A 25,248-nucleotide genomic window follows, 5' to 3' on the forward strand; every position below is an offset into this window, starting at 1 on the left:
AACATGGCAGTAAATTAATAACTGTCAATAGTCACTCTGAATGTAGACTACATGCTCCAATCAAGAGACATAGGGTGTCAGAATGCATAAGGAAAACAACACCCGTGAATATGCTGCCTTTAAGAGAATCACTTTATACCTAAAGACACCTGCACACTGGAAGTGAAGGGATGGAGAGATATTTATCATGAAAATGGATGTCAAAAGAAAGCCAGAGGAGCAATACTTACATTAGAGAAACTAGATTTTAAACCAAAGGCTAACAAGAGATGAATAAGGTCGCTCTATCATAATAAAGAGGTCTAATTAACAAAAAGATCTAACAATTGTAAATATTTATGCCCAAATTGGAACACTCAAATACACAGAACAGTAACAAATACACAGGAAGTCATTAATAGTATTAACAGATGTTAATGCCACAATTACAGCTGTGGACAAATAATCTAAGCAGAAATCAACAAGGTAATACTTGCTATGAAAGACACACTGGACCAGATGGATTTAGCTGATATAGTCAGAACTATCCATATTAAAGAAGCAGACTACACAGTCTTTTCAAGTGCATATGGGACATTCTCCAGGGAGGATCACATACTAGGTCACAAATAAGGTCTCAATAAGTGCAAAAAGATTTAGATAATACTATGATTATTTTCTAACCACAATGCTATGAAACTGGAAGTCAGCCACAATATTTTTTTTGGAAAACCACAAATACGTGAATGTTAACATACTGCTAAAGAATAAATGGGCCAAATTAGAAATTTAAAAACATAATGAAAAATATATGGAAAGAAATAATAATGAGAACACAGCAGTCTAAAACCTTTGGGGGACACCTGGGTGGCTCAGTCGATTGAGCATCTGACTTCGGCTCAAGTCATGATCTCACAGTTCATGGGTTCGAGCCTCGCATCAGGCTCTGTGCTGACCACTTGCTCAGAGCCTGGAGCCTGCTTCAGATTCTGTGTCTCCTTGTCTCTCTGCCCCTCCCCCGCTCATGCTTTGGCTCACTCTGTTTCTCAAAAAAACTAAATAAATGTAAAAAAAAAATAAACCTTTGGGATGCAGCAAAAGCAGTCACAAGAATGAATGATGAGTTGAGGTGCCTGGGTGGCTCAGTTGGTTAAGAATCTGACTTCAGATCAGGTTGTGATCTTGCTGTTCATGAGTTTGAGCCCTGCATCTGGTTCTCTGCTGCCAAGCTCAGAGCCTGGAGTCTGCTTCAGATTCTACGTCTCCCTCTATCTCTGTCCCTCCCCTACTCACTCCTCTGTCTCTCTCTCAAAAGTAAATAAGCATTACATTTTTTTTTTTAATTTTTTTTTTAATTTTTTTAACGTTTTTTATTTATTTTTGGGACAGAGAGAGACAGAGCATGAACGGGGGAGGGGCAGAGAGAGAGGGAGACACAGAATCGGAAACAGGCTCCAGGCTCCGAGCCATCAGCCCAGAGCCCGACGCGGGGCTCGAACTCACGGACCGCGAGATCGTGACCTGGCTGAAGTCGGACGCTTAACCGACTGCGCCACCCAGGCGCCCCGCATTACATTTTTTTTTAAAAAAGAATGAATGATGAGTGATTTTAGCATCTTTCCATGTGTTTGTTAGCTATCTCTATATCTTCTTCAGAAAATGGCTATTACTGCCTTGTGACCATTTTTAAGTTGATTATTTGTTTTTTGGTGTTCATTTTTATAGGTTTTTTTTTAATCCATTTTGGATACTAACCCTTTATCAGGTATGATGTTGGCAATGACTTCTCCCATTCTAAAGGTTGCCTTTTAGTTTTGTTGATAATTTAGTTCACTGCGCAGAAACATTTTATATACATGAATTCCCAATACTCTATTTTTTTTATTTCTCTAGCAAAAGAGACATGTCTATTATGACGTTGCTTCCAGAGGGGAAGATGGCGGTGTGGGAGGACACTGGGCTTACCACGTGCTGCTGATCGCTGAGATTCCACCCACATCTGCCTAAATAACCCAGAAACTGCCAAAAGACTAGCAGAACGGACTCTCCGGAGCCAAGTATAGACAAGAGGCCCACGGAAGAGGGTAGGAAGGGCAGAGAGGTGGTTCGCAATACACGGATTGGCGGGAGGGAGCCAGGGCAGTGGAGGGGCAGCCCGCCCTGCAAGGCAGAGCCCCCGAATTCTGGCTTGCAAAAGTGGAGGGGCTGGACTATGTGAGTTCTGACAGCCAGTGGGACTTAGCATCTGGAATGTTAAAAGTCAACAGCTCTGCTCTCAGAGAGGAGGGAGGGTGAGAGGACTCCAGGAGGGAGAGTTGTTGAGCCCAGGAAGACAGAGCTCAGCTCAGCAGGGAACAAAGGCACTGGCAAGTGCAATTTCCCTCTCCCATCCCCCAGCTGAAATTCCAAAGGGAACCAGTTTCCATCACTGAACTTGCTTGCAGCGGGCAAATGCCCAATGTTGTGCTTCTATGGATCCATCTCTCTCACTGGCCTGTCTCCCTCATGGTGCTCTAGGGCCCCTCCCACAGGGGACCACCGGTGGCAAAGCTAGCTAAGCCTGACCCTCCAGCCCCTGTGCACCTCGCAGATCCACCCCTTCTAATACACCCTTGGCCAGTTCCCATCGAAGCAGCACCACAAGCCTGGCAGTGTGGATGTAGCCCAGACAAGGGCCACACTACTCCACAGTGAGTACTGCCCCTGGGAGAGGGGAAGATAAGATACACACAAGTCTGACTGTGGCCCAAGCAGTGGGCTGGGGGCAGACATCGGGTCTGACTGTGGCCCTGCCCACCAACACAAGTGACTCCAGACAGCACAGGGGAAGTGGCTGCAGTTTGGAGTCACCTCAGGGACTACCCAAAATGATGAAACGGAAGAATTCTTCTCAAAAGAAACCCCAGGAAGTAGCCACAGCTAATGAATTGATCAAAAGCGATTTAAGCAATATAACGAAAAAATAATTTAGAACAATAGTCATAAAATTAATCGCTGGCACTGAAAAAAGCATAGAGGACAGCAAAGAATCTATTGCTACAGAGATCAAGGGACTAAGAAATAGTCAGAAGGAGCTAAACAATACTATAAATGAGGTGCAAAATAAAATAGAGGTGGCCATAGCACGGATTGAAGAGGCAGAGGGGACAATAGGTGAATTAGAAGAGATAATTATGGAAAAAGAGAAAGCTGAGAAAAAGACAGATAAAAAAAATCCAGAAGTATGAGGGGAGAATTAGAGCACTAAGTGATGCAATCAAATGGAACAATATCCATATCAAAGGAATTCCAGAAGAAGAAGAAGAGAGCTACCCCAGGTAGCTTCCTCACAGCTCCAGGGGAAAGTGGGGAGTAAAGGTGCTCCCTCCTGTATCTTCTAGTGCCTTCTCCTAGCAGGCTCCAGGCCTGGCCCCTTCCTGAATGTTCATACCTACTTCACTCAGGGAGTGGAGTGATCCAGGACTGCCTGGAAGCACCTCAGTGCCAGGCAGTGCCAAGAGCTCCCTGATGGGTGTGAGATTCTAATTACCACCTCGTGGCTGGAGGCCGTTGCCCTCCTCAGCCCTGTGAGCAGTGGCTCCTCTTCTAACCCAGGTAATTTTCCTTGTAAAGGTTGGGTTGTGCCCCGCCACCCACGTGGTCTTAGGCTGAGCCACAAAATCTGTGGGGTGCTGGCCCTGGGAGGGCACGGGCCTACTACTGGGCCTTCTAGGGACAATTCCTGGATCTGTGCACAGCAAACCCCAATAATGCGAGAGGTTATGGGTCATCTCAGAGGGTTGTTGCCATGCTCAAATAAGCAAACGTGGGGCGCCTGGGTGGCTCAGTCGGTTAAGCGGCCGACTTCGGCTTAGGTCATGATCTGCCGGTCTGGAGTTCGAGCCCCGCGTTGGGCTCTGTGCTGACAGCTCAGAGCCTGGAGCCTGTTTCAGAGTCTGTGTCTCCCTCTCTCTGACCCTCCCCCGTTCATGCTCTGTCTCTCTCTGTCTCAAAAATAAATAAACATTAAAAAAAATCAAATAAGCAAACGTATGCAAACTTTTACTTTTCACGTAAGTTGTTATGGACTAAAATGCTGCCACAGGGTTAATACTGTAAATGCTAGCTGTCGCTATTGTTGGATTTTAAATTGTAATTTTCTTAGGTCCAAGTTGCCCCAAAGCAGCCAGAAGACCTCCTGAGCATGCTGTCCAGAGCCACATGATGGAGCATCTTGCCTTCAGTCCCTAACACCCCTGGGGGCAGGCAGGGGACAGGCTGTTACAGTCAGTATACAGGTGAAGAAGCTGAGGCTCGTGCAGGGGGTGTCCTCATCCCCAGGGGACGCTGCTCAGGCCCTTCCAGCCTGCCTGAGTGACCCTGACATCTACCTATGCAGCTTCTGTGTGAGGGGCTGGAGGGGGTGCAGGTGTACAAATCCCACCACTCCCTTGCTCCCTCCAGGACTTTCAGGCTCTGAAGCCAAATAAAGCACCAAAGCTCTCTCAGAGCCTGTGGCCTGGACAAGGGATACCAAACAGAGTTTCTCCTCTCCCAAATCCAGAGGGCTGGTGTCTATGGGAAAATCCCTAACTCTGCTCACCAAGTAGCTGCAGGTACACACACAGCTAACCTGACTCAGCCACCCCATGGTCGAGTGGACAGACACTGCATACAGCCCACACTGACCCCTGCTGCGTGCTGACTCTGCCACTGTGAGCGGAGCCCACGGAAGGCCAGCCCTCATCAGCAGTACCCTTCCTCCCTTGAGGAGGTACCAGTCCTGGGTGGGCAGAGGGCCCAACGGGGCACCTGTCTCCTCCTCTACAGTCCATAGGCCCCACCTGGAACACGCCCAGACCCACCTGGGCAGGCTTGATCGCCACTGTGTTCCCAGCAGCCAGGCAGTCAGCCGTCTTCCAGGAGAGCATCAGCAGGGGATAGTTCCAGGGTATGACGATGCCACAGACCCTGTGGTACAAAGAAGTGGGTCTTTGTCTCTCCATTCGGCCTGGGTGCCAGACTGCACCTGCCAGCTGCTTCGTCTCCCCAAGCCTGACCCCTTTTCCACTCCAAGCATCTTGATATGGTGCCCAAGGTCCCCCTGAGAGAGCTCATCCCTGGCCTTCCAGTCCCTGATGGGGCAGTATGTCCGGCGTGGAAATAGCCCCTCTTCCTGGCAGGGCACAATGCCAGGGAACATGGTTTCTCATTGCAACTGTCAGACCTGCCTAAGGACAGTCCAGTCGGGCATGACACCAGGCAGTGAGGGGTTGACAGCAGGCAGGGCCAGGGAGAAGGACAGGGATCACCCAGGTGGGCAGAGAGAATATGGGAGAGAGTTGGAAATGGGTGGGCCAGGAGGAAGTCAGCGAGAGTCCTCTTGGGTGAGGCCAGGGTGTAGTTCCATAGAGAAAAGGAAGCAGTCAGCTGAGAAGGCCTAACAAGGCTTGTCTGCTCTGCATTAAGAGATTGTACCCAGCATCTCTGTGCCCTCTTGGTCCCAGACAAAGCCTCTGGGTGAGCAATGTCTCCATCAAAGGGAAGCCCCTCATGGTCCTGGGGGGCCTAATGATGACACGTGTGGTCCCAGCAGCCTGCTTTCCCCTGACTCCTGTAAAACACAGGGCACTGTCTTTATCAGTGTCAGACAATTAATGAGGCCATCCACACAGAATTGCTCAGGCTACCTAGCTTGATTTCTTCATCATATTAATGATCATAATCACCACAGAATGTTTCCCAAAAGATGACTTAGCTGAACCCAGGAAGGGGGAAGAGCGTGTGTGAAGGCTGAGGTTAGGACAATCTGGGGACCAGCACACCATCCTGGGAACAACAGGGTATACTCAGGGGTTTGGAGAGCCACTCCCCACCCCATGTACACCCAGCAGACCCAACAGGATGAGAAAGCAGAGGAAGCACGGTGAGAGTGTCTAGAGAAGAGGGTGAGGTCATCAGGATTGTGGGGGCTCCAAAGGAGAATGGACATAGGAAGTCCCACTGTCATGGCTGAACTGTACTCCCCAAAATTCGCAGTTGAAATCCTAACTCCAGAACGTCCTTATTTGGAAATTAGGCCATCCCAGATGTAATTAGGTAAGACGAGGTCATACTGAAATAGGGTGTGTACCTAACCCAATAGGACTGATGTCCTTCAAAAAACAGCCATGTGAACAGACAGACATGCACAAGGAGGACACCAAGTGAACATGAGGGCAGAGATTGGGGAACACCCAAGACTGCCAGTAAGCCACCAGAAGCTGGGGGAGACGCCTGGAGCAGATTCTCCCACATACCCTCAGAAGAAACCAACACTCTGACACCTGAATCTGGAACTTCCAGCCCCAGAATGCTAAGGCAACAAATGTGTGTTGCTTGAGTCTCTTAGTTTCAGTACTTTGTTATGGCAACTCTAGCAGACACATAAACCCGCCCATATAGGGACAACTTTCCCAGTCCCCCAACTCCTGGGAGGTTCTGCATTAGTATCCTCCTCAGTCTGATGGGGACAGACTCCTCGGGAGGCATCTGCAAGAGCAGTGACCATGCATTTCCTGTGGCTGTCAGCCAGGTGGCCCCTGGTCCCCCTGCCCAGCCCTTCTCAGGCCTGCGCCCAAGGAAAGGGCTCCAAGCACATGGGCTATGCAGGGCTCTCACTCTACACTCTGACACCTGGGCAGGGGAGTTCCTTGTTGTGGGGCCTGTCCTGGTGCACTGTCTACATATTGTGTCCTCTGGGGGACAGGCTGGGTGGGGAGCCCTGCCCTGAGTCAGTGCCACATCCCACCCAGGCTGCCCCCTCTCTGGGAGCTACAGGACAGGGTTTTCCTGTATCCACAGCCCACTCTCCCAACAGGGGCTGCTCTCACCAGCAGACCTATCCTTCAGGACCTGCTGTGGTCATCTGTACTCATTTCTCTCAATGCAAATGACATCTGAACACATTCTCCTTCTGACACCCCCCCCCACATTCCCAAAGAAGCTGAGTGCCCTTGAACACAATCCACAGGGATGTGAGGTCCCTGCTGGTGGATCCCAGAGGCCCCATGTTGTAAGGGGCACAGGGTAGGTGGGAATGCTTGCTGGGTGCTGACCACACTGGGCCTCTGGTGCACATTTGGTGATTTTAGAGGGCATTCGTCAGTGTGCTTCCCTCACACGAGTTTCTCCTGGAGCTGTTCCACGTGGTCCTCATAGCTCTCACTGTCCCATGCCTTCACACAGCCACACGCCATGCCCTGGTTAGGAGGCCGCAGAGTTCAGCATGGGTTGTGCAGGGGTTTGCTGTCAAGGCCCCAGAACAGCTTCTGTGAGTGCTTTTGGGTTTGTCTCCTTGAGCACCTGTGCCAGTGAGTCACCATAGTTGTGCCTGTGGCAGGGTACATTTGGAGACTGAAAAGTCACTGCCAAGTTGCCTTTCACAAAGGTGGACCCTCTGCTTCTCCCACCCCCCACAAGCAGTGTGAGGAGACTTCTCTCTCCCTAGGCCTTGGGACCATCTGATGGTGAGGCATAGCCCCTCACGTCTGGGTTTAACATCATTTCCCCAATTCCTACTTTTTTCTATGTTGATTGGGCAGGTGCCTGTCTACTGTTGAGCACTAGTTCCCATCCTTTGTCTATTTCTCTATTATTTTTACACTGCTCCTTGGTGCCCTGTAGTTCTTAATTTTATGCATATTCATTATTATAATCTTTGCACATAAAATTTTTCAGGTGTGCCCTCTGTTTCCCACTATGTCGCTGACTGATACACGGCTATTGTGGGGCTTAAGTAAAATTATACTCATAAGGTCATTGAAACAGTGCTTGGCACGGAGCAGGTACTTTAAATGTGAAAGCTGTCTTATTTGCTAGGATATAAGTCCCCCGAGGGCAGGCAATGCCATCAGTTTTGGTCATCGTTGTATATCCTGCGCCTGAAATGTATGGCATTTAGTAATCGGTGAATAAATAGTGTTTGATAGATGCGGAAAAAGGGGATGAACACTCACACTACAAATGGCGCAAAAAGTGCCTAGTGTGTGGTGAGTCTTTGCCTGGCGCTGTGATTCACCCAATAGGCTCCTTCCTGGTCAAGGCCAGGTTGTGGCTTGCTCTGGCCTGGTTGATGGGGATGGTGGAGCCCTGGAAGAAGCAAGGGGAGTCACTGGTAGGGGGCTCCATTGCTGCCTTCCCCTTTCCCCCTGGGCAGCCAGACTGTGCTTGGGGCTCAGAAAGGAACAGGGTCTTGTCTCCATCCTGAAATCTCCATGACCGAGACAGGTAGGAGACCAAAACCTTCCAGACAGAGGTATCTGAGGACTTCAGGTCCAGGTGGAGAAGGCAGCCATGAGGGGCAAGGTGCCTCCTGCACTGAGCCTGGCAAAATCCTCAGACAAGAAGCTGGTCTGGGTACAGGTAAGGCCTCTGGTTTTGAAACTGGTGCAGAGAAGGGAGGAGTTGGGGGGCCAAGCTGTCTCTGGAGGCTGTGCTGGCCCAGGAGGCCCCAGCTGGGGGTTGGCTCCAGCCAACAGTGATGCAGCAGCAGCAGGAGAAACAGATGTTAGGCCTGCCATAATACATGCACCTCTCAGCCCCATGGAGAGGATAAGAGGCATGGAGCCCATTCTGGCAGACCCCAGTGAACTTGTTGGTGATGGATATCTCTGGGGAAGGGTTGACCCATCCCTGCCTCTGGTGGGAAAACCTCTGAAAATGGCTCCCAAGGTCACATCCTGATCCCTAGTATCCAGGAGCTGTGGGCTACCCCTTCCGCAAACATGCAGAATGGCACAGTTGACCTGAGGATAGGGAGACGATGCAGATAACCCCAGCATGGCCTCAGGAGCCTCCATAAAGTCAGAGTTTTCTCCAGTTTAAGAGACTCAGAAGGACGCCAAACCTGAGAAAGGCAAGGGGATTGGGGGGCCAGAGCGAGGTCAGAGCAGGGCCTGCAATAGCCTCGGCCAGCAACCAGCAAGGACCTGGACCTTCAGTCGTACAACAACAGGAGCTGATTTCTGCCAACACCTGAACAGGCCTACAGGCAGGGTTTCCCCAGACCTCCAGATAAAGCCCAGCCTGGTTATACCTTGACACTGACCTTGTGAAATCCTGGCATGGAACCTAGCCAAGCCTGCCTGAATTTCCCATCTGCAGAAATGAGAGCTGATGGGTTGTTTTAAACCAATAAACTGGGGTCATCTGTTATGCAGCATGTAGGCTAACACACTGCCCTAGTTTCCTGCTGACCCCAGCCTGCCTGTGTGAGCTCTCACTTGGTGGGCAAGAGCTTCAGTCCCACGTGAATTTTGTCACACCAGCAAGCAAAGTAGTGGAAGGTCTGGATGGACATGACCAGGTGGGTCTTCAGGGCAAGTGTGTAGGCAGCATCTGCATCCAGAGCCTTGATGGTGGCCAGCTCTTCCTTATGCTCTTCCATGAGGTCCGCCAATGAGGTCAAGGGGTGGGGGAGGGGAGGGAGATTGGCTCAGGATGCGACCAGCCTTGCCTATTCTTTCAGGGCCCTTCGTCAATGAACAAGGGGCTCTGGCCTGCACAGCTAGCTCTGCCACACTCAGATGTGCTGACCTCAGTTTCCTGATCTATGAAATGGGACAGTAAGGTTTACTTTGCTGGATGGCTATGAGGATGATGCCCTTCTGTCCCTCTCTCCTCTCCTCTCTTTTCCTTTCTTCCTTTGTAAAATATGGATGGAGTAACTATTTTATAACGCACGTGATTCTGCAAAGCAGTCCCTCTGCCTCTGTAATAAGGAGGTCACCATCCAAAAAGGCCACCCTCTCTGTCTCTGGACAGCCTTGACCAGGGGACAGCATGTCCAGCTCAAGCACCAGCAGATCCAGTGGAGTGAGCCCCCAAGGATGGCATCTGTCGGGAGGTAGAGGGGGGATGATGGGAGAGATTCAAGGGAAGGTTCGTCTACACAGGCCTCCTGAAGTGTGAGCTCTATGAAATCCAGTTGCCCTCCTGTGATTCCGGTGGGTGTGCTTCTGTGGACAGCCTAGGAATTAGGACTGTGCCCCCTTCTCTGATATAACGGAGCCCAAAAAGCAGAGTGCCCAGGGGACAGGGTGTCCAGAGGAAGGTGGAGGCCACAGACCCAGAGCAGCTCTCAAACTTGTGCATGGGGGAGCTCTGGCCCAGAGATAAGTCTGGGACCAAAGACTGCTGACCAGCTCCTCTCTGCATTCAGCCATGGCATGGCCTAAACACCCCAAGTACACACTCACACTCCCTGGGAAGCCAACCCTAATTCCTGCCCACTCCTCACCAATAACATATCCCTCCAGTGTCCTGATAGCATCCTCTACCTTTCTTCAAACCTTGCATGACTGTTACAGATATTCACTTAGTTGAGCATTCCAGTATTATTTGCTTCTCCCTGAGGCCTGGGACAGGATTTGGTCCCCTGCTCCCTACTGGATCTGCTACACCCACGGGGCACACAGTCAGTATGTAGCATAAGGCTTGTGAGTGAAACTGTGGGCTGGACAGACACAAGCAATCTAGTGGCGTAGCCACACGGTTACCTCACACACAGTGACACACCCAGGTAATTTTCTAGTTAAGAATAGCAAAGGTGTAAATCACTTTTTGAGAAGCTTTATAGACCAAATAAGAAAAACACCATGTTGTGGCACTTCAAAGACCAGGGTTCTATCAACTAGAAAAACAGATGTGTCACAGGTATAAATCTGTATTATAAACAAGCCAAAGTTGGTCTTTGTGTATTGGCCTCTAGTTGTTCAAGTCTTCACTGCAGGGTGAGACCTGTCAGCTTAAATGCTTGCTGGATACCCATTTATGTCTCCAATTATTTTAAATGTAGTCCAAACAAGCAGACTTTAGCTGTTTAAAGTCTTCTTGCTTTGCATCACCCACTTGACAGCTATTATCGTTGGGAGAGATGGACTATGCATTTACAGCTGCTGCCTTCCCAGACCTCTGACCCAAAGATCACTGCTCTGCTGCTGAATAACTTTGCGAGGACTCGGGATCCCGCCCTGTCTGATCACCCAACCTCCAAAAGTTCCTTTGCACCCTTCCCATTTTGAGTAGAGACCACCCCACTACCGTCTCTGGATGGTCTCCCACTAAGGGGATGTCGCATCCTGAAGCCTGTTGCGTGTTTCTACTTCTCATAGTCCTATCTTTTCCCTCGATCAGCCCCAAATACCTCCAATTCTTCCAGACAATGTCACTTGCACGTGATGTGGCCATCTCATAAAGCCCTGAAGTAACTATCACCTGAGCACACCATTCGGGAGGCTCAACGAGAACTGAGTAGGATTGTTCACTGTCAACTTTGTTGAGCTGTACCTTTGCCTCCAGCATCCTGTCTACAGAAAGCACCAGGGGGGAAGGCATTGAAGCAACCACCATCATCCCAGAGGTCCTCAGGACAGTCATGAGGAATGGCAAGTGTGGGGTGCCACACAGGCTCAGCCTCACTCCCATCAACCTGGGCCACCACCAGATTCTTGTCTGTGAACCTAAGGAAGTGTCTAAACAAAAGGTGACAGCTTCCTACAGACTCTGCCACCAGCTCTTGGTGGCCCCACTCTGGCAGCTGTGGACACTGGCCTCTAGGTTCCTGAGAGGATCTATCTTCTCCTTCAATGGTTCTTGGGGCCTGTCTCGTGACTTTCTCTAACCACTTTTCTGGATTTTTCTTCCTAGTATCTCTCACAATTGCATAATGTCTCAACCCTCTAATGTATTCTGTATTCCATAATATGTATCCATGGTGGTCTAGTTTCCTCATTGAACCAGGGGCTGCTCCCTTCTGAGCCAGCAATGGGCGAACCTCCACCATGGGGACTGGGAGGTCGAATGAGGCAGCAAGGCCAGCACCCTGCTTGTTACCACAGGCACGGTACACCCTCCCTGCCCAAGGGCCCAGCACCCAGGCAACCCTGTCCACACAGCTTCCCTTCAGGGATTCCCCAAACAGGCCTCAAAGTGGTAGCAGCTCATGTTTCTGCCTGACGATCCCCTTGTTTGTGTCCCCACACCCGGTCTACCCCTTTGTCAATTATTTTCTTTAAACTCCCTTCAACTGACCCATTTGAGCGTGCTGTTTTTTGCAGCCCCTGAGGGATGCTATACGTAGGGCAAAACGGAAAACTGAGTAGGCACCTGTAGGAGTAAGTGTTGTTTCAGGTAGGTGTGTGTTTGTGTGTGTGTGCGTGCGTGTGTGTGTGTGAGTATGATATGCGCATACTGGGTCATGACATGAAAAGGTCAAGGTCCAGAAAATCTGACAAACATGGGATTCAAGGAAGAGTTCCCAACAGTGGGGTGTCACATATTCAAGAAGGGAACGCCCATGCTGAGATTATTGTTGACACGTGGAGGGGGAAGGAATGGCTTCATTTCTTGCATGGGGATGTTAGCTCTGGTCCCAGTCTCTGAAGCAGGCTCCAGACCTTTGGAATCCTCCCTCCTCCCAGCTCCAGCTCCCCTCTGGGCCATTCCTGTGGAGGGAGTGTAAACTGACTGCAACCATTCTGTGTGCAAGTAGAGGCTCCCTAAGCCAGGATCCCAGACAACAAGTGGAGTAGATGAGAGAGGAGGCCTTGGAGGGGGAAGGTGGAGGGAGAGCAGGAGGGAGTGCAGGAAGTGTACTCACACATCCATCCGTTGGGTTGACGGTCTCCTAGGTCTTGGCACCCCAAACACATCCCCAGTGAAGAGCTGTGGGCATCTGGAGGGTCAGCTTTTTCACCACCTTTTCCACCTGGGAAGGGAATTTTTGCACAGATTCAGTGCAGTGTGGAGTCTTCACAAGGTGCATTAGTGACAGATATGAACCCACAGAGAGACACAGGAAACACAGACAGATATCCACTCATGCACACACGTGCACGCACACACACACACAGAGCCAAGGGGCCAGGGCTCAAGGCCCCTTGGCCTTGTCAGGTCTCTTTAGCCAAATCCAGTCCTGCTGCCCTCCTTATCCCAGGGAGATATTATGTAGGCAGCGGTGGCAGCTGAGCAATAAGAAGCGATGATGAGCATGGAATCTGAGGTCAGGCTGCTTGGGCTGCAACCCCTGTCCTGCCACTTACCCGCTGTGTGATCTCAGACTGGTTGCTAGGCATCTGCAAGTAGGAAGTGCCAGTTGGCAGACAGACACTTGTGAGTCACCAGACATGACACCAACTCCATCGCTCACTTCCCTGTAGACCTGAAATTCCAGACGGAATGGCATCCTCTGAAACACCATCTGTCTCCTGAAATCTGTTCATCAGTCATCTGACCACAATCCTAAGGCCAACCTGGTATCCATCCTGGCCACCTACACTTTCTTCATCAGCTTTTGATCCAAACAAACTATCCCAAATTTAATTCCTATAGCAGCTCGTAGCCTGCCAAGACACCTCAGGATGATTTTTCAAGAGTTTCTTTTAAAAATATGCTTGCAGGGGTGCTTGGGTGATCTCAAGATTCGGGAGTTCGCACCCTGCATTGGGCTCTCCACGGTCCACACAGAATCTACTTCAGATACTCTGCCACCTGCCTCTTTGTCCCTCCCCACATACTCTCTCTCTCTAAAAATTGAATACAACACTTAAAAATTAAAAATAAGTTTGCAATTATACCATCACACTTCCATATATGCAAGTTGAATGTATAAGATCACTTGTTTCCCTTATTGGGAAAATGTTCTCAATTACTCATTCTCTGTCTCTTTCTCTCCTTCTCTTTCCATATAGCTACCTCCCTCTCTCCCTTTCTCTCTTTCTTTTGACATTTCAACAAAAAGAATTTAATGCATGCAGTTGGTTGCACAGGTGATGAAAGAGCTGAGAAGCTATGAGTCAAACCAGAGATTAATAACAGCAGGAAGCCCCTGCCATTACTAGACTAAAAGGACAAATGGAGGAAGTGGTGGTCCCAGAACTAGGGTTTAGGGTCCGCCAGCAAAACTAGAATACTGGAAGGGTGATCTGGCGGAGGCTGGAGCCACAGCAGCAAGGAGGAAACTGCTTGGAAAAAACACCATAGGACACAGAGGGTAGGAAGTACTCTGTAAATGCCAGTTCTTAATATCCTACTCTCATATCTTTGGGGGTCAGACTTTGTCCCATAGACAACAATTTCCTCTGTTGCATTTGCCTAACTGTGCTGGCAGCCTCAGGCTATCAGAGTTACCAGGGAGAGTTTGGGATATTGAAGGTGGGCTCTTGAGTGCCCTGGATTCTGGGATGCTCAGTTTTTCCCCATGTGTCATTGAGATCACGGATGTGAGTGTTTGAGAGGTCTGCAGGGCCAAGCCCACGTGGAGGGGCCCAGGACTCACAGAGTCAATGATGCACTCGCTCTCTTTGTTGTCCCCTTGTAGCTTCCTCACTAATAGTTGGATGAAGTCCCCCAAAGGTTGTTGCCACATAAACATCCTCATTTTCTAATTCCAGTTCATAACACATCTCCTTCATTTCCTCAACCAGTCTGGAGAAAAGAAGATGGGAAAGTGGGTGCATGGAAGAGGCTTGGCAGACCTGCATCATTCTAGCGGCAGAGGTTATGGTGCCAAAAACATTTATCCAGAAGGAAACTTCATCTCCACAACCAAACTGTCGGTGTTAATCTTGAACTGGGGTTAAGAGCCCAGTCCATGGATTCACAAGGCCCTAGTTTCAACCTATGGCTCCACTACTTACTAATACATGACCTTGAACAAGTGGAAAACTCCGAGCTTTAGTTTCTTCACCTGCAAAACTGCAATAATAGCTCCTCTACTATTTTCTGATAAGTAAATGAGATAATCTACATTTTGAGAATAATCAATAGGAGATTAAGAATAGACACTGAAAGATATGTTAAAAGAATGAAAAGGTTGACACTCCTCAGCGGCTCAGGAGGTTAAGAGTTCAACTCTTGATTTAGGCTCAGGTCATGATCCCAGGGTCATGGCATAGAGCTCCACACTGAGTTCTGCACTGAGCGTGGAGCCTGCTTAAAATTCTGTTTCTCCCCCTCCACCCCTCTCCTCCAATCTCTCATTCTCTCACTCTCTAAAAAATAATAATAATAAAAAGAATGAAAAGGCAAACCACAGATTAGGGGAAAATATTTCCAAATAAAATACCTAATAAAGGAGTTTTACTCAGAATATATAAAGATGTCTCAACTTTCAATACTAAGAAAAAAACAAACAATCCAAGTAAAAATGGGCAAAAGATTGAACCGATCCTTTGCCAAAGAAGAAATGCAGATGGAAAAGGCATATGAAAATATGTTCAACATCACAAGTTATTAGGGAAATGCAAATTAAAATGACAATGGGATATGTCTACACAATTACCACAATATCTAAAATTAAAGTCTGACTATATGTATCACTGGTAAAGATACAGAGCAACTGATCTCTCACACACTTCTGGTGGGATTGTTTAAAATGGTACTTTGGGGGGCGCCTGGGTGGCTCAGTCGGTGAAGCCTCCGACTTCAGCTCAGGTCACGATCTCACTGTCCTTGAGTTCGAGCCCCGCGTCGGGCTCTGGGCTGATGGCTCAGAGCCTGGAGCCTGCTTCCGATTCTGTGTCTCCCTCTCTCTCTGCCCCTCCCCCGTTCATGCTCTGTCTCTCTCTGTCTCAAAAATAAATAAACCTTAAAAAAAAAATTTAAATGGTACTTTGGAAACCATGCTGTGGAGCAGTTTGGCAGTTTCCTAAAAATTAAACATGTACTTCCCATTTCACTCCCAGATATCTACTCAAGAGAAGTAAAAACCTACCTACAGAAAGAAAATGGTAGAGTAGGAAACTCCAAAGATCCATTCCTCCACATAAACAGGTATTGAACTGGCATAATTGTCCTGAATCAAATGTTCTGGAACTCTACGAGTAAGTCAAACATTTCAAACACCCAGGGAAGAAGATGATGAAGAGGCTGGTAAATGTTAGCAAATTTCAGCATTTGGTGGGGTGTTACTCCCCATCCTCCTGGTAGGAGGCATTGGGGGAAGCTGAACTTGCTCCTGGTACAGCTTTCTGGAGCCAGGGTGGGCAGTAAGGACCTTCCCCTCCCTACATCTAGATTGTGTGTTCTTCGGGCCGATGCTCCTTTTGATCACTGAGGGGCCAGCACAAAAACTGGCAGCCACAGTTTTAACCCTCAAAGACTGGAGAAGCTCCCAGGAGATTTAAAAAGGCAGTACTTTCCCCCTGCTCTTTTGGGAGTCTGACATTTAAGAAAACTGTTTTTAGGCCACTGGCTGATCACAGAGATAACAGAAAGTAAACTTCAATTACTACATACAATGAGGAATTGACACTTTACAAAAAAAGAAAAGAAAAGAAAAGAAAGAACAAGTTTGGAAAAGTCACAAATGGATAAACTCAACCCTTCACAAGCAAGACTTAGCAATCACCGAAGGCTGAGAGGATTACTTTTTCAGAATTACACGACACTCAAAATGTCCAGTTTTGAACAAAAAATAGTAAAACACACAAAGAAACAGGCAAATACAGCTGATTTTCAGGAAAAATGTAAGAATTTAGAAACAATCATCCTCTAGGAAGACTAAATATTAGACTTATTTGTCAAAGATGCTAAATCAACTCTCTTAAAGATGTACAATGAATTTAAAGGAAACCTTGGACAAAGAACTAAAGGGAATAAGGAAAATAATGTAAGAAAAACATGAGAATATCAATAAAGACATAGGAAATTTAATAATAAACCAAACAAATTCTCAAGCTGAGTACAATAGCTACAACTAAACACTCAGTAGAGAGGTTCAGTATCAGATTTGAGCAAGCAGAAGAAAGGATTGGTGAACTTGAAATTATCCAGTCTGAAGAGAAGAAGGAAAAAAAGGATGAATAAAAATGAACAGTCTGTGGGACATCATCAAAGTCATCAACATTCTCATTTTAGGAGTTCCAAAGAAGAGGAGAGATAGAAAGGGCAGATAAAATATTTGAAGAAATCACGTTCCAAAAGTTCTCAAGTCTGAGGAAATACATGAATGTATACATCCAAGAAGATCAATCAATTCCAAGGAGGATAAACTCGAAGAGATTTACACCATGACACATTTTACAGTCAACTTGTTGAAACCCAAAGAAGGAATTTAGAAAGCAGGAAGAGAAAACTAATTCATCACCTACAAAGGATCCTCCCTAAAATGAAGAGCTGATTTCCCTTGGGGTGCCTGGGTGGCTCAGACGCTTGAGCACTGAGTCTGGCCCAGGTTAGGATCTCATGGCTGTGGATTTGAGCCCCATATCAGGATCTGCATTGACAGTGTAGAGCCTGCTTGAGATTCTGTCTCTTTCCCTCTCTCTCTGCCCCTCTCCCACTACCAGTTTCTCTCAAAAATAAAATTTTAAGAACGTTTAAAAAGTTATTAATACAAAAAAAAAGGAGCACTAAAGAGAATTTCTTGGGCTAAAATGAAAGGACACTAAAGAGTATAACTCCAAGTCATAAGAAAAAAGGTAAGGTTACCATAAGAACACTGGTAAAGGTAACCACAGGGGTAAATATGAAAGCCAGTATTAGTGTACTTTTGGTATCGTTTGCAACTTCTCTCTTTTTCCTATATAATAGCCAAATGCAGAACACAATTATTTTAAATCAATATTAATGGCTATGAAATGCATAAAGATTAATCTGTGACAACACTAGTTGGGGTAGGAATAGAGACATACAGGATCAGAGTATACACTATTGAAACTAAATCAGCATTATGTAAATTACACTCTTATATGTTAATTGTAATAACTTTTAAAAAAAGGAATCAAAGTGGTATAGTACCCAGAAAAGGGAGGGCAGTAATAAAGAAACTGAGGAACAGAAAGCATAAAAGATGTACTAAAAACAAACAGGTAAAGAGAAGTAAATCCTTCTTTATTACCAAACTTGTTAAATGAAAATATAACCCTCTTATTAAAACATAAATTGAAATGTGGGATAAAATACATCCTCCATCCAGATGCTAGACATTCACTTTAGATGTAAGTACACACAACAAATTGAAAGTAAAAAGATGGAAAATGTATCTCATGCAAAGAGTAACCAAAAGACAGCTGGGTTTCTATATTACTATCAGAAAAAAATAGACTTTAGGGGCGCCTGGGTGGCTCAGTCGGTTGAGCATCTGACTTCGACTCACGTCATGCTCTCGGGATCCATGAGTTCGAGTCCCACTCGGGCTCTGTGCTGACAGCTCGGAGACTGGAGCTTGGAGCCTGGAGCCTGCTTCAGATTCTGTGTGTGTCTCTCTGCGCCCCTCCCCCACTCATGCTCGTGCTCTCTCTCTCTTTCTGTCAAAAATAAATAAATATTAAACATATTTTTAAAAAGGAAAAAGAAAAAAATAGACTCTAAATCAAAACAGGTTATGAGAAACAGAGACTATTAATAAAATGTTCAACACAACAAGAGGATATAACAATTATAAACATACAGGCACCAACAACACAGCCCCCAATATATATATATAGCAAAACCTGAAGGAGAAATAAACTTTTCTACAAGAGTAGTTGGAGACTAAAATTGCCTAACTTTCAATAATGGATGCAACAACCAGAGAGATGAGAAATAAAGAAACAGAGGAATTAAACAATGCTATAAACCAATTGTATACATACAGAACCAACATATACAGAATACTCAACCCAAGAAGAGAAGAATTCACATTCTTCTCAAGAAAACATGGAATATTCTCCGGGATACTATTTGTTAGGCTATACAATAAGTCTTTTTGCTGTGGTTTTTTTATTTGTTTGTTTATTTTTCTGAGAGAGAGAGAGAGAGAGAGAGAGAGAGCAGGGAAGGAGCAGAGAGAGAGACACACACAGAATCTGTAAAAGGCTCCAGGCTCTGAGCTGTCAGCACAGAGCCCGACATGGTGCTCAAAGCCACCAATCGAGTGATCATGACCTGAGCCAAAGTGACATGCCTAACCACCTGAACCACCCAGGTTCCCCAGGCTACACAATAAGTCTTAATACATTTTAAAAGATTCCAAACTTATACAACATCTTTTCTGATCTCAGTGGAACACAGCTAGAAATCAGTTGCCAAAGAAAAATTGGAAAATTCACAAATAGGTAGACATTGAATGGCACATGCTTAAACAACCAATGGGTGAAAGAAGAAATCACAAGGAAAATGAAAATGCCTTTAGTCAAAGACAAACAAAAACACAACATACCAAAACTCATGGGCTTAACAAAGGTAGTGCAGGGAAATCTGTATCTGTAAATGCATACACTGAAAAAGATCTCAAGTCAATACCGTAATTGTACATCTTAAGGAATTTTTTAAAAGGGTAACCTAAACTCAAAACTAGTAGAAGGAAGGAAATAATAAAGATTAGAGCAGATACAGATAAAAGAGAGAATAAGAGGACAATACAGAAAATCACTGAAACCAAAGTTGGTTCCTTGAAAAAAAAATCAACAAAACTGACAAACAGGACTGACCAAAAAAAGAAAAACAGAAAAATACTTAAATTACTAGAATCAGAAATGAAAGTGATTATACCAATTATACATAAATAAAAAGGATAAGAGAATACTGTGATAAATTATACACCAAAAATTTGATTACCTAGGTGAAATGGACAAATTGCTAGAAACATGCAATCAACATAAACTAACTCATGAAGAAGTAAAAAATCTGAATAGACCCATAAATAGTAAAGAGATTAAATCAATAATCACAAAACCCCCAACAAAGAAAAGCCTGGGGCTGAATGACTTCACCAATCCTTCTCAAAATCATCCCTCCCATAAAAACTCTTTGAAGAAGAATGAATATGTCCCGATTAATTCGATGAGGTCAAAAATACCCTGATACCAATGCCAGAAAAAGACACTATAAGGAAAGAAAACTCCAGGCCAATATTCCTGATGAATAAAAATGCAAAAAAACCTCCATAAAATACTAGCAAGCTGAATTCACTGTGAACAAGTGGAATTCTCAGTTGCAAGGATGGTTTACCTTATGGTCAACAGGGCAAGGTTTCAGTTATACATGATGAACAAGTTCTGGAGGTCTAATGTGCATCAGATTGACTATAGTTAATAATATTCTATTGCGTACTAGAAATTTGCCTTAAGAGTAGCTCTCAGGAGCCCCTGGGTGGCTAAGTCGATTAAGTGTCCGACTTCAGCTCAAGTCATGTTCTCTCAGTTCATGAGTTCAAGTCCCACATCGGGCTCAGAGCCTAGAGCTTGCTTCAGATTCATTTCCCTCTTTCTCTACCCCTCTCTTGCTTATGCTCTGTCTCTCTTTGTGTCTCAAAAATAAATAAATGGTGAAAAAATTTTAAAAAGAGTAGTTCTCAGATGCTCTCACTGCCAAAAAATAAAAGTAACTATGTGAGATGGACATGTTAATTGGTTTGATTGTAATAATCATTTAACTATATATATATGTATATATATATATGTAACTATATATATAACTATATATATAGCTATATATATTTATATATATATATATAACATAACTATGTATGTATGTAAATATATCTCAAAGTATACTATTTTATACCTTAAATATTTACATTTTATTAAATAAAGTAAAAATAATAAAATGACTTTTAAGCTATGAAGCAAGAAAAGGCAGTAATGGAGGAAGAAAGACTTATTTGCTTACATAAGAAGCACAACTGGGTTCTGTCCTCAGTGCCTCTTGCATGGTCAGATAAAATTATCCCCAGGTTTTTGATTTAAGGTAGAAATCAGTTAGCTACAGCCTATTTTTATAAATAAAGTTTGATTGGAACACACACATGCAAAGATTTAACATCCTCCCCACTGCCCCCCCTCAAAAAAAAACCCCGGCATATTATATATTTAAAAAAGAAAAAAACTTGACATATTATTGGTGCTAAAAAGCAAACACCACAGTGTTTCAGGGTATAAAAGCAATATGTGAAAATCAGTAGCATTTCTATACAGTAGAAATGAACACTACAAAAATGGAATTGAGGAAACAATTTCACTTACAATCGCATCAAAAGGAATAAAATAGCAATAAAGTACCAAGGAGACAACAGAGTTGTGCACTGAGAACTATAATGTATTGCTGAAGGAAATTTTAAAAGGCCTGAATAAAATGAAAAAAAAAAAATCTTCATTTCCCTCAATTAGAAGATTTAATATTGTTCGGACGAACCACTATGCAAAGTGATCTTCAGTTTCAACGATACCTCTATTAAAATCTGAACATGTTTGCTGGTTTTCTTTTGTTTTCCTTTGTTTTGTTTTTACGTACCCAGGCCCCCACTGATCCCCCAAGACAGCTCACAGAACTCATGAAATAGTCATAGTTGTCGCTAAGATTTATTACACGGAAAGGAAATAAGGGAAAAATAGCAAAAGAAGTAGGCATAAGATCAAAGCCAGGAGGAAGCCAGGTGCCAGGTGCCAAGGACTGTCTCCCAGTGGAGTCACAAAGGCCATGCTTACTTCTTCCAGCAATGAATTGTGACAACACAGGTCTTTACACCGTGTCCCCAGAGACTCAGCACCTTAAGGTGCCTTCTAGCCATCTAGACACCCGCTGCCTTGTACTTACCAAAACGACTCCCCAATGCAAGGCAAGTGCTCAGCATAAGCCACGTTGATTGCGTGATTTAGAGGCGATTGATTGTAGACTTCCAAATTTTGGTCCAGCATGTAAAGAGTTTGGAGGTCATCACTCCCATTCTCACAAAAAGAAAAAAAAAAAAAAAACTTGAAATCAAAACTCTTCTAGGATCCACAAGAGAATTGAGGTCACAGGGCAGAGTGCTGCCCCCAACACTGGAGTGGCACACAGAGAGAAACACAGCTTACTTGAGCAGAAAGACACAAGTAGGAGTTGCTGACAGGAACACTTTAAACCGTAATTCAAGAGTTGCTGGAGGCACCATGTGAACTAATTGGGAATTAAAATTATTGAGAACCAAATAAAAGTAAGTTGAGAACTAGTTGAGAATTAAAAACTCCTGGAGATCTGGTCTTATGGGGGACCCACACTTTTGTGAGTTTTACCTCCAGTAGTCGCAAATCAGGTTCTCATGTGAAAGATGGGAGGAAAATCCCTTACTGCTTCTGGCAAGTGGAGGGGAAAGTAACCATTATGAAATACCCCCCAACAGCGTTATGCTCTTAACAAAGCCTGCCCTCAAGAGAAACTATTTTATTGGAAGTTAACAAACCTGAGGGAAGGGTAATACCTATCTGTGGCCCTCTCCACATTTCCTGAAACCCCAGAATAGAGAACTGAAATAAAGATACTTGTGAAGGTCATATCCCAGGGGTACAGGCTAACTAAAAGACTGACCTAATCATACAACTATCCAAGGTTTCCTTTCCCATCACATCTTAACACTGTATCAAGAGCACTCCGGCAAAATAATAGGGGGTTATTGTGAAAAGAAGGAAGCTTCTCTTTAATTAGTCTCTAGGAAGACCCAAAGACAACAGGGAACACAAAAACAAAGATGCCCCCACAGCATTCTGCTCTTAACAAGGCCTGCCCTCAAGAGAAACTTTTTTTTTGGAAGGCAACAAATGTGAGCGAAGGGTAATACCCACCTCTGGCCCTCTATACCTTCCCTGCAATACCAGAACAGAGAACTGAAAGACACTTGTGAAGGTCATATCCCAGGGGTACAGGCTCACTGAAAGACTGAGACCTAATCATACAACCACCCAAGGTTTCCTTTCCCACCACATCTTAACACTGTATGAAGAGCACTCGTGCAAAATAATAGGTGGTTATTGTGAAAAGAAGGCAGCTTCTCTTTAATTCGTCTCTAGGAAAACCCAAAGACAACAGAGAACACCAAAACAAAGATGCTGACAACAGAGAACACCAAAACAAAGATGCTAGAAGTTTTATTCTTTGACACCTACAGCTATAACACAGCCTAACCCCTAACCAGATAAACATAAAACTTCACACTAAAGGCCTATGTACTCTAGTTTCTATTACTCAATATTGTACATCCCCCTTTCAACAGAAAAATACAAGCCATGCTAAAAGTAAAAATAAACAGTCAGAAGGGACCAAGAAAGGATAAGACCCAGACTCAGATATGGCACATTTTGGGAATATTATATGGGGGAGTTAAAGATTAATATATGCAATATGATAAGGGCTTTAATGGGAAAAGTGGACAATGTGCAAGAAAGCAGTAGCAATGTAAGCAGGGAGATGGAAACTTTAAGAAAGAATTAAAAGGAAATGCTAGAAATAAAAAGTATAGTAACAAATGAGGAATGTCTTTAAGGGTTCATCAGTAGACTGGACAGAAGGAAGAAAAGGATCAGTAAGTGTGAAGGCAAGTCAACAGGAACTTCTAAAACCAAAACACAAAATGAAGAATGAATGAAAAAGAGCAGAATGTCCAAAACTGTAAGACAATTACTAAAGGAATAACATAAATATAATTAGAATATTGGAAGGAAAGGTGAGACAGGAATCACAGAAATATGTGAAGTAATAATTTCTGAGACTTTTCCAAAATCAAAGAGAGACACTAAATCACAGATACAGGAAGCTCAAGAAACACCAAATACTATTTAAAAAAAAAAAACTCCATATATACATAAGCACATCATATTCAAAGTGTAGAAAATCAAAGATAAAGAGAAACTCTGGTAAGAAATGAGAGGAAGAAGTGTCTTACTTATAGAAGAACAGGGTGATATTTACATTGGACTTCTCTTCAGAAACCATGCCAGTAAGAAGAGAATGGAGTGAACTATCTAGCGTATTGAAAGAAGTTAACATAGGGGCGCCTGGGTGGCGCAGTCGGTTAAGCGTCCGACTTCAGCCAGGTCACGATCTCGCGGTCTGTGAGTTCGAGCCCCGCGTCGGGCTCTGGGCTGATGGCTCGGAGCCTGGAGCCTGTTTCCAATTCTGTGTCTCCCTCTCTCTGCCCCTCCCCCGTTCATGCTCTGTCTCTCTCTGTCCCAAAAATAAATAAAAAACGTTGAAAAAAAAATTTTTTTAAAAAAAAGAAAGAAGTTAACATAGAATTCTGTATCCAGAAAAAAAATATTCTTTTTTTTAGATGTTTATTCATTTATTTTGAGACAAAGAGTTCACACATATGAGCAGGGGAGATGCAGAGAGAGAGAGAGAGAGAATCCCAAGCAGTCTCTGGACTATCAGTGTGAAGGCAGACATGGGGCTAAGTCTCATGAAACCATGAGATCATGATCTGAATCAAAATCAAGAGTCAGACGCTTAACCAAATGAGTCACCAGGCACCCTGACAGCAAAATTATTCTTAAAAAGAGAAAGAAGGGGTAAGTGAGTGGCTCAGTCAGTTAAGGTTCTGACTCTTGGTTTTGGCTCAGGTCATGATCTCATGCTTAGGAAGACTGAGCCCTGCAATGGGCTCTCTGCTCTCAGCATGGAGCCTGCTTTGGGATATTCATTCATTCTCTCTCTCTCTCTCTCTCTCTCTCTCTCTCTCTCTCTCTCTGTCCCTGGCCAGTTATTGCTCTATCTCTCTCTCTCAAAATAAAAATTAAAAACAAAACTTTAAAAAATGCTTTTCAGGGGCGCCTGGGTGGCTCAGTCGGTTAAGCGGCCTACTTCGGCTCAGGTCATGATATCGCGGTCCGTGAGTTCGAGACCCGCGTCAGGCTCTGTGCTGACAGCTCAGAGCCTGGAGCCTGTTTCAGATTCTGTGTCTCCCTGTCTCTGACCCTCCCCCATTCATGCTCTGTCTATGTCTCAAAAATAAATGAACGTTAAAAAAAATTTAATAAAAGAAAAAAAATGCTTTTAAGTGAAATAAAAATAGACTTTCTCAGAAAAACAAAAATTGAGGAAATTTGTTGACATTACTTGCTTTGTCTTGGAGCCCCTCACACCCTCACGACGATACACACAGATATACTAGATATAGAGGGGGGAATAAATATACATAAATGTGTGTGTGTGTGTGTGTGTATATATATATATATATATACACATATATATATATGGATAGATAGATCCACATGGGTATATATACAGAGTGATAACTATAGATCTATTTTCTTCTCTGTCATCTGGGAGAGCCAAGAAACAAAAATACATGAGTAGAGAGGAGCACACTTTTCACCCATATCTTGGTTTCTAATTCCATTCTTCAATAAAAGGAAGCAAGGGTCCTAGGAGAAATGCCTGATTCCAGGGCTATGGCAGGGAATATACAAGAACATCTTGTAGTGTCACAAAGAAAGAAGAGCTTGGAAAAGGATGGGGGACATGTCAAAGGTATACAAGACACAACTGAAAGAGCTTTCACTAGACAAAGCTTAA

At 44.8% G+C, this 25,248-nt stretch overlaps 1 long non-coding RNA gene across 1 annotated transcript in view; it reads right to left on the bottom strand.

The window, feature by feature from the left end:
• Window positions 1-25,248, bottom strand: part of LOC131518871 (uncharacterized) — a 38,775-nt gene that overhangs the window by 3,508 nt on the left and 10,019 nt on the right. Inside the window, exons 2-5 of the long non-coding RNA XR_009265315.1 lie at window positions 21,517-21,647; window positions 18,098-18,244; window positions 12,599-12,706; window positions 4,824-4,929 (exon numbers count right to left, since the gene is read on the bottom strand). This is a non-coding gene — a long non-coding RNA (uncharacterized LOC131518871). The remainder of the gene's footprint in view (window positions 1-4,823; window positions 4,930-12,598; window positions 12,707-18,097; window positions 18,245-21,516; window positions 21,648-25,248) is intronic.

Source organism: Neofelis nebulosa, chromosome 1, assembly GCF_028018385.1.
Source record: "Neofelis nebulosa isolate mNeoNeb1 chromosome 1, mNeoNeb1.pri, whole genome shotgun sequence".
In the NCBI taxonomy this organism is placed as follows: domain Eukaryota; kingdom Metazoa; phylum Chordata; class Mammalia; order Carnivora; family Felidae; genus Neofelis; species Neofelis nebulosa.